This window comes from Loxodonta africana, chromosome 17, assembly GCF_030014295.1.
Source record: "Loxodonta africana isolate mLoxAfr1 chromosome 17, mLoxAfr1.hap2, whole genome shotgun sequence".
NCBI lineage: Eukaryota > Metazoa > Chordata > Mammalia > Proboscidea > Elephantidae > Loxodonta > Loxodonta africana.
In genome coordinates, this window is record NC_087358.1 from 71,224,788 (window position 1) to 71,233,941 (window position 9,154).

Below are 9,154 nucleotides of genomic sequence, written 5' to 3' on the forward strand. Positions count from 1 at the left end.
GAAATAAATCAAGAATCTTCAAAAGACAGAACTTTTACTTCCCTAAAACGTTTGTAAAAAACCCCCTCTAGGCTAGGAGCAAGGCACCTGGTGATGAGAAAACCCACCCACACTGCCCTGGCTCTACCAAGTTTACAGTCAGGGTTGGCGGGAACACTGCTCAAATAATTACACAGATAAATACGTGACAACTGCAGTGTGTGCAATGAAGGCAGAGTGTAAGGTGCTATAAGATGATACAGAGGAATCTGCCCTGGGTCTGGAAGAAATTAGAAAGCTAAGCTGCTGTGGTTGGATGACAGGGCTGGGAGATGGTGTCATAGCTAGAGGGCAGGGACCCTGAAGCCAGAAGGAGCATGAGCCTTAGGTAACACGAGGGTTAACTCACAAGGCTGTCAGAGGCCAAGGAGGAGGGAGAAATAGGAGAAGGAGCAGCCCTCTCTTAAAACATTAGAATTCCAACAGTTTTCTTCATTTTAAAATGGTGTGACTATAGGAGACAAATGGTTAAATACTGGGCTACGATAGCACTTTTTTTTTTTTTTTTAACCAAAAGGTTGGCCATTCACATCCACCCAGAGGTACCTCGGAAGAAAGGCCTGATGATCTACTTCCAAAAGATCTACTTCCAAAAGTTTTCACAGCCATGAAAACTCTATGGAGTACAGTTCTCCTCTGAAACCCACCGAGTCACCATGAGTCGGAATCAACTCAACAACGACGGTTTGATTTTTTGGTTTTACAAGCTGCCAGTTTGTGATCCCTGCTTTAAAGGGAATGCGACAGTCATTATATGATAATTAAGGTTTGGGATGAAGGCCTGTTCCTTTGACAGCCTGGAGCTGCTTAGACTTATCAAGAAAGACCTGCTCCTCCTGTCCATTAGCAAGCAAAACCTTAAGTGGTGGCGCTGGATGTGGCTCAGGCCAGTTTACTAACCTACATGCCAAAGAAAAAAACACAGTTTGCCTTACTGCGCGGATGTAGCCCATAATGTTTGTGTGCACTGCCTTGTGAGAGAAGGTATAAAAGGTTCTGCCTCCCTTTGTCCAGTGAGCTTGATTTGAGGTGTACACGTCCTTGCTCCTTTCCTGCACCTTGCAGTAAATACCGTTCCTCCCTCCTCACTTCCGTGTGTCTTTATTGACGAGAAGCCGCACAGAGCAGGACCTGCTTTGGGTAACACAATGGCTCTGAGGGAGAAAGACCTGGCAATCTGTTTCTGTAAAGATTAACCAAAAAAACCAAACCCATTGCCGTCGAGTCCATTCTGACTCATAGCGACCCTATAGGACATAGTAGAACTGCCCCATAGAGGTTCCAAGGAGCGCCTCGCCCACGGCTCTTGGTGGATTCAATCTGCCGACCTCTTGGTTAGCAGCCATAGCAGTTAACCGCTACACCACCAGGGTTTCCTCCATAAAGATTAAAAAAAAAAAAATTTTTTTTTTTTTTTTTTTTACAGCCTAGAAATCCCTATGTGGCAGTTCTACTCTGTCACATTGGGTCACTATGAGTCAGAATCCACTCAACAGCACCTAACAACAAGAGAAGTCCTCAAAATGTTCTGAAATTGAGTGTTCGAGGACTTCGGGATTTCCACGATGGGTGGATGAGGCTACCCCAGCAAACGTTCTGGAGTGCGAAGGAGAACCAGGAGTGAATGTGTGTTACTAAACCCCAGGAAAAGAGGCAGTGGTACTCAGAGCCAAAAGCTGCTAAGAGATCAAAGAAAAAAAGGAATGAAAAATGACCAGTGGATTTCACAATACGGAGGTCAATGACCTCCACAAAACGCCTCAAGTGTGTTGATATTGCAGGATTAATCTTGTGCATTTTCTGAATTGTCTGTGTCTTTTGCATGACCGTGAGGGGTGTTGGCTGCTGTAGACCCACCCATCACAAGCTGCTGGAGATCTGGGCTCTTCTGACAACAACCAGTATGGTATTATAAACAAAGGCAGTGTGAGAGAAACACATTTTTTTATAAGACATTTATTACCAAATATTTTTATATCAGAGACACATCACCCTTCATGTTAAAAAATAGGAAGCATGTGCAATGCCTGCATGGGGTCCTCAGAACCAAAGGTGTATGAGATGTATTGTTGCTTTTATTTAATATAAAGAGCATGTTTAAAGGACAGGAATCTGCCAGCCGCTGAAAACTGCAGGACCCCGCCCATGTTGCACATTTATTCGCAGAAGAAATGACCTAAAAAATGTCCCATAGGACTGGATGAAAACAGTTTTCTAAAGCAAAATTATAAGGCTTTATCATCATAACTGACATTTCGCAAGATGAAAACAGAGCACATAATGATTAGTGAGCCCAACGGGAAGATTCAAAATAAACCGTTTACACAAATCAAGTTCTCTCAAACAAGTGCAAACATACACTCTTAATATACAAATAAAATACACAGCGTTTATGCCATAAATATACAATATTTCTTAGAATTTACCTAAATGAATCATTTTTTAAGGACTCAAAATTAGTCTTGGTCAAGAATAAATTTTTACATACATAGTAACTAAATTTAGAAAAAACATAACTGGCATATTTGAATGTAACCAATCATTGTTAAAATTTAAAACAGAGCACTATATTTGAGTATATATATATGGAATGTTTTTTAAAGCTCTAGTGAGGTTAGGGTTACCTTAAAACTTAGCTAAGCAACATATTAACTTTAGTCACTTATGCAATGTAGTTAAGATCCTTACAGTAAGATAAATGATACATAAATTATAGAGATAGGTATCGATTATATGTTTATATGTCCATCATATATATATATATATATAATTTATACACAGAGACACACATATATAATTTCATCCTGGAGAAGAATATTTGCCGTAGTTAATTTTTTCTGTGTTAAATTTTATTTACAAACTGAGAACTTTAACAATATATTTTGGTATGGAATTGTTCAAAAGTACTTAACCATCTACATTGTGATTTTATATACATTATTACATTTAAAAGATCTATAATTTTCAAAAACAAACCTCAAAAGTATTAAAGGATATTTCTTCTCCCTTAAACCCTGTTACCAGATTAACCAAAACCAAACCAAACTGTGGAGTCGCTTTGGGCTCATAGCAATCCTATAGAACAGAGTAGAACTGCCCATAGGGTTTTCAAGGCTGTAATCTTTACAGAAGCAGACTGCCACATCATTCTCCTGCAGAGTAACTAGTGGGTTTGTTCTACTGACCCTTAGGTTAGCAGCCAAGAGTTTAACCACTGTACCACCAGGGTTCCTTGTTACGAGATTAACCTTCCTAAAATTCTGCTTCCATCTTGTCATGCTTCATACATAATTTTTCAATACCTTCTATTTTCTGGAGCCCTGGTGGCAGTTAGAATCCACCAGCTGCTCCTTGGAAACCCTATGGGGCAGTTCTACTTTGTCCCATAGAGCCGCTATGAGTCCAAATTGACTCAACGGCAATGTTTTTTTTTTTTTTCTATTTCCTACAAAAATTCAACTCTTTATTCTGACATTCAAAACATTCCATAACTTGACTTCAAACTTTTATTTCCAAACCAGGCCATGCTCTTTACTGACCCAATACCAGTGAAGCTCATTCCCCCCAGAGCTTGTGCTCTGTTCCTCAACTCAAATATCCTTTCTCTTTCTCGTCCTCAAATCTTATGATCTTTAAAGGTTCAATTCAACTCCCACCCCCACCCTCACCCACCGTGAAATCTCCCTGATAGCTCTGGTGTCTTCCTTTGACCTAGTCTTCATACTCACTTTGGCTCTTGAATATACACATTTAGGGTCCCTGGGTGGCCCAAACAGTTTGCGCTACTCTACTAACCCAGAGGTTGATGGTTCGAACCCATCCAGCAGTGCCATGAAAGAAGGGCCTGGCGATCCGTTTCCGTAAGATTACAGCCAAGAAAACTCTATGGAACAGTTCTATTCTGCAACACGTGGGGTTGCCATGAGTACTGTTACTGAACTAGGTTGTGTTTTTTAAGGTTTGTCTCTTCAACCAAATGGGAAATTCCTTGAAGTTCTGTATCTCCTTTGTTGTCTAGCACAATCCTGAGAATTATAAAATTTGAATGAGTGTATGGTTGCTGGAAACCCTGGTGGCATACTGATTAAGAGCTACAGCTGCTAACCAAAAGGTTGGCAGTTCGAATTCACCAGGTGCCCTTCAAAACCCTATGGGGTAGCTCTACTCTGTCCTATAGAGTTGCTATGAGTCGGAGTGGACCCCGAGGCAGTGGGTTTGGTTTTGGTTTTTGGTATGGTTCCTATGAGTTGGAATCAACTTGACCGCAACGGGTTTGGTTTTATAAATATTATCCCAGTGCCATTGATATATATTATAAACACATGCTAATATCATCTTAATTGCCAATGACTTATTTTACTTCATTCTTGAAAATTTTCTTTGCATCTACGGAAATAGCATAACTAAAGGCCAAGTTTTTTGTTGCTTAAGTGTTTCTCCTCTTCCAGTGTTAACTGATCTTGCTCTCTGCTCTGTTTAATGCCCGGTCCTCATTGTGCAACTGAAATATATGTGCTCTGGAAGTTTTCTTCAAACCAAACTAATTTCCTTTCATTTCATCAAGCCTTATGTAAGTTTCTGTCTTTTGTCATGAGTGTATTTGTACAGGTAGAATTTTTTTCCTTTTAAGTGAATATTTTGGATGTTAAATCCATTTCTCTGAAAATACAGCTTTTAAAAAACTAACATCTTCTTTTCACTGAGTTTGATCTTTTTTTTTTTGTTTTCCTTTCCCTAAGCACAGAGGAATGGCCGCAGATGTGGAAGGATATGTTTTTTAAAAGGCTACCCTGGGCTAGTTGTAGAAAAGCAGGCATTACAGTGGGAACTTCCTCTACTGCACAGGCAGTTCAGCTCCGCTTAACGTTATATCAAGTGCAATAACATAAATCCAAGGTAAATGAAATCCAAAACCTCATGGTTTTCTTCTATATTAACAGTAGCTGGAATGTGAGCAAGCGAGCGCTTCTCCCTGCTGTGTGTCTATCAGTGGAGAGGATGAGAAAGAAGAGGTTTGTTACAAGCTGTGTGTTTATATTTGTCTGTTCTTTAACTTGAGATTGTATGAGATTTGAGAACAAGTGATCAGTCATTCTCATGGATCTCATTACCAGTTGCTGTCAAGTCTGTTCCAACTCATGGTGACCCCATGTGTGTCAGAACAAAGCTGTGCTCCCTAAGTGTTTTCAGTGGCTGATTTTTTGGAAATAGATTACAAAACCTTTCTTCTGAGGCATATCTGGGTGGACACGAACCTCCAACCTTTCAGTTCGCAGCCGAGTGTGTTAACCATTTACATCACCCAGGACTCCATGGATCTCAGGTTTCAGATTCTGGAGGTGAAGCTTATGGAGTTCTATTTACCCCAACACAGGACACCTGTGAGTTTTCCTCAGCTGTTTTAAGCTGTAATCAGACCACATGCAAAGTTTTTTTATTTTATTTTGTTGTTGAGCCTATACATAGCAAAACCTACACCAATTCATTTCTATATGCACCATTTGGTGACATTGATTACGTTGAGTTGTGCAGCCATTCTCACCCTCCTTTTCTCAGTTGTTCCTCCGCCATTAACATAAATTTACTGACCCCTAAGTCTTTTTTTTTTAAGTTTAAACATCTAAAGTTTTTCTTGGTTGAGAGGTCACATCTAAAGTTTTAACACTTCTATTATCAAAAAGGAGTCCCTGTGTGGTGAAAATGGATAAGCACTGGATTACTAACAGAAAGGCTGGAAGTTCAAACCCACCCAGTGGCATCTTGAAAGTAAGGCCTGGTGATCTACTTCCAAAAGGTCGGCTATCGAAACCCTATGGAGCGCAGTTCTACTCTGACACATATGGGGTCCCTATGAGTCAGAACCACGTCTTTGGCAACTGGTTTATATATGTCAAACACAATGTTGGTTGCTTTATTCATTTATTATCTAAGAAAATGTTCCAATGTATCTGGGGAGGCCCACTGACACCTCGCCCCTGCACATACTCTTCCAGGCCTATGGGTGTCAGTCCCACAATTTACATTTCAGTGTACAACAAATTTGTCCCTTTTGATACAGAACGTCTAATCCCTTACGTCTTGGTAGGTGGGGAGGAGAGCTGGGCAGTTTTTACCTTTGTCTAGGTTCAGGACAAAAATACCATGAAATTGACACAGCAATAAGACAGTATATATATATATTTCATATATATAATCTTATTGCAATAAGACTGTATATATATATTGCATAGGGTCACCATGGTTTCGAATAGACTACACTGCAACCAGTTTGTTCTAAACTGCAAAAAGACAATTGCTGGACAAAGAACTGGATTTGGCCTTTTGTCTCTGGTTTCTGAATATGGAGCCCTGGTGGAGCAGTAGTTAAGAGCTCGGCTGCTAATCAAAAGGTCAGCAGTTTGAATCCACCAGCCCCTCCTTGGAAACCCTACGGGGCAGTTCTACTTTGTCCTATAGGGTCTCTATGAGTAAGTTAGAATGGACTCAGTGGCAAGGACATTTCTGAAAACAGCCCTTGGAATTCTCCAGCAATCAAGGTGCCCTGTGTTTTCTAAAATAGCCAGGCTACAGTTAAACCAAAACCAAACCCCCTGCCGTGGAGTTGACTCACAGCGACCCTATACAATAGAATAGAACTGCCCGATAGAGTTATCCAAAGAGTGCCTGGCGGATTCAAACTGCGGACCTCTTGGTTAGCAGCCATAGCACTTAACTACTAGCCACCAGGGTTTCCAGGGTCCAGCTGGAAACCCTGGTGGTGTAGTGGTTAAGTGCTATGGCTGCTAACCTAAGAGGTTGACAGTTCAAATCCCCATCGTATAGGGTCAACTGGACAGCAGGGGATTTGGTTTTGTTTTTGGTATCCTGGCCTCATTCTGGCAGCAAAACTCAGGAAGGGAGGAGTCATGATGCAGTTAATCATGCATATTCACTGGGTCATGCGTATGCATTAGGCCCTGCTGACTAAGAGGCCCGGGACCTGGAATCTTCTCTATGGGCTTCCTGGAGTGGTGGTGGTATCTATATGCAGGAGAGCATGCAACGTCCCTGGGGACAGTGGAAGTCTCCTGCTGGACCCTTCCCAAACCTTGCCTAATGTGTCTCTGCTTGCATCCTTTCTGGCTATAAGAAATGGGTAACTGTAAGTATAGATATCAGTTGCCATGAACTTTGTGAGTTATAGAGAATTAACAAATCCACAGGAGCAGTGAGACCCTGATTTAGTTTGGAATGGCTAACTCAGAGAAAGGCTGCTCCAGCAGTCAGTGAAGAAGGATAGAGTCCTTATGGCTTGTGACCTAGCCCCAAGGGGTTAGAGAAAGAGGGGCTGGCTGGTCTGAAGTGAGGGGAGTTGTGCAGACTCCTGAGTTTGTGGCTGGTACCTTATGTTTTAGGGATGTTTTGACCTGGCTCTGGGCAGACAAGGATGAAGTCTGACCTAGTTCTGGGTTGTTAAGGTCAGGAAATAATTGCTACAGAAGTGGTTGGTGACAAGGATCATAGAGATGTGGGAATGTGAACACTGGGTCCATTTTCAGATGGGAATTGGATTTATGGTGATCGGTATTGTACAGTTAGTGATAATGGTGGGGCTGCCCACCTTGCCCAGTGCTTAGTGCACTTTGCGCAGGCAGCACAACTATACATATATAGTCTTACTGCTGTGTATCATAGCTTCAGCTCTTAGTTTACCTATTAGAAGAATGGCCAATAGAACGAAATTGCAGTGTGACAAGAATTTTTACAATCCTTCAGTGTTATCTCTCACAGGATCTAGTTACATTGTGATCTTCCAGGAAGGGTGTAGCTGTGTACATAAACTTTAATTCAGCAGTTAGTTTTTTAGTCACACTACATATGGCAGTTCCCTGGTTGCTGTTTTATCAGGACCATGGGAGGAGAGAGAGGTTATTTCTTCCTTCTGTTTTTCTAGACTTATGAGGGTTTAATAAACTGTTCTTTATTTCATGGTGAATTTTGTTTAACAATCAAAGTATTCCTATGCAGATTTAACCTGAGTGTTTTACATGTAAGTGGGCAGGAGTTTATTCATTAGTACCTACCAGCAACCAGATGTAAACCATATAGAAGTGTATTATATAATTATATTAAGGATTATTTGTGGCGTATGAGTTAATAACCTAGCTTTCATGCTTGTATAATTTTAATGTTATGATATTTAAAATATTTTTATAAATCTGTTCTTTTTAATAATACTAATTTAATAGGGGCCTGGGGTGTTGTTTTCATTGCCACCGACAGTTAAGGGGCTGTAGAAAGAACATGCACCTGGAATCTGAAGAGTCAACTCTGCCTCTTCTTAATTTTTACCTTAAAGAAGTCATTTCGTTCATTTCCTCATTTGTAGGATGTGGATCATAATTTCTGTCCCACAGGGTTCTCACAAAGACATAAACAAAAATCAAACCAAACCCACTGCCGTGGAGTCAGTTCCAACTCAAGCTACCCTATAGGTCTGCCCCATAGGGTTTCCAAGGCTGTAAATCTTTTCAGAAGCAGACTGCCACATCTTTCTCCCCGGGACTGGCCGGTGGGTTCTAACCAGCAACCTTTTGGTTAGCAGTCAAGCACCTTAACCACTGCACCACCAGGATTCCTCTATGAAGATTTATGTGGCATAAATTACGGGAACTGCTCCGTGAATGGAAACCCTTGTCCTTTAGTGGTTAAGCGCTACGGCTGCTAACCAAGAGGTCGGCAGTTCAAATCCGCCAGGCGCTCCTTGGAAACTCTATGGGGCAGTTCTACTCTGTCCTACACGGTCGCTATGAGTCAGAATCGACTCGATGGCAGTGGGTTTAGTTTTTTTTTGGGGGGGGGGGCTCTGTGCATGCAAAGTTAGGTTTACTAACTCGTTGCAGCGTGGGATATGCCCACTAGAACAGGGGTATCTGGGTCAGACGGGATGAAACCAAACCCATTGCCGTCTGGTGGATTCCGAGTCAGGACTCAGTCACCCCGTTGGGCAGAGTAGAACTGTCCCACAGGGTTTCCAAGGAGCGGCTGGTGGGTTCCAGCTGCTGACATTCTGGTTAGCAGCCAGCTCTTAATCACTGTGCCACGACGGTTCCCGGAGGGGGTGGGGAGGGACTTT

General features: G+C 41.7%; 1 pseudogene; it reads right to left on the reverse strand.

The window, feature by feature from the left end:
* The window catches only part of LOC135227991 (tigger transposable element-derived protein 1-like), a 44,345-nt pseudogene that overhangs the window by 13,727 nt on the left and 21,464 nt on the right, over positions 1-9,154 (reverse strand).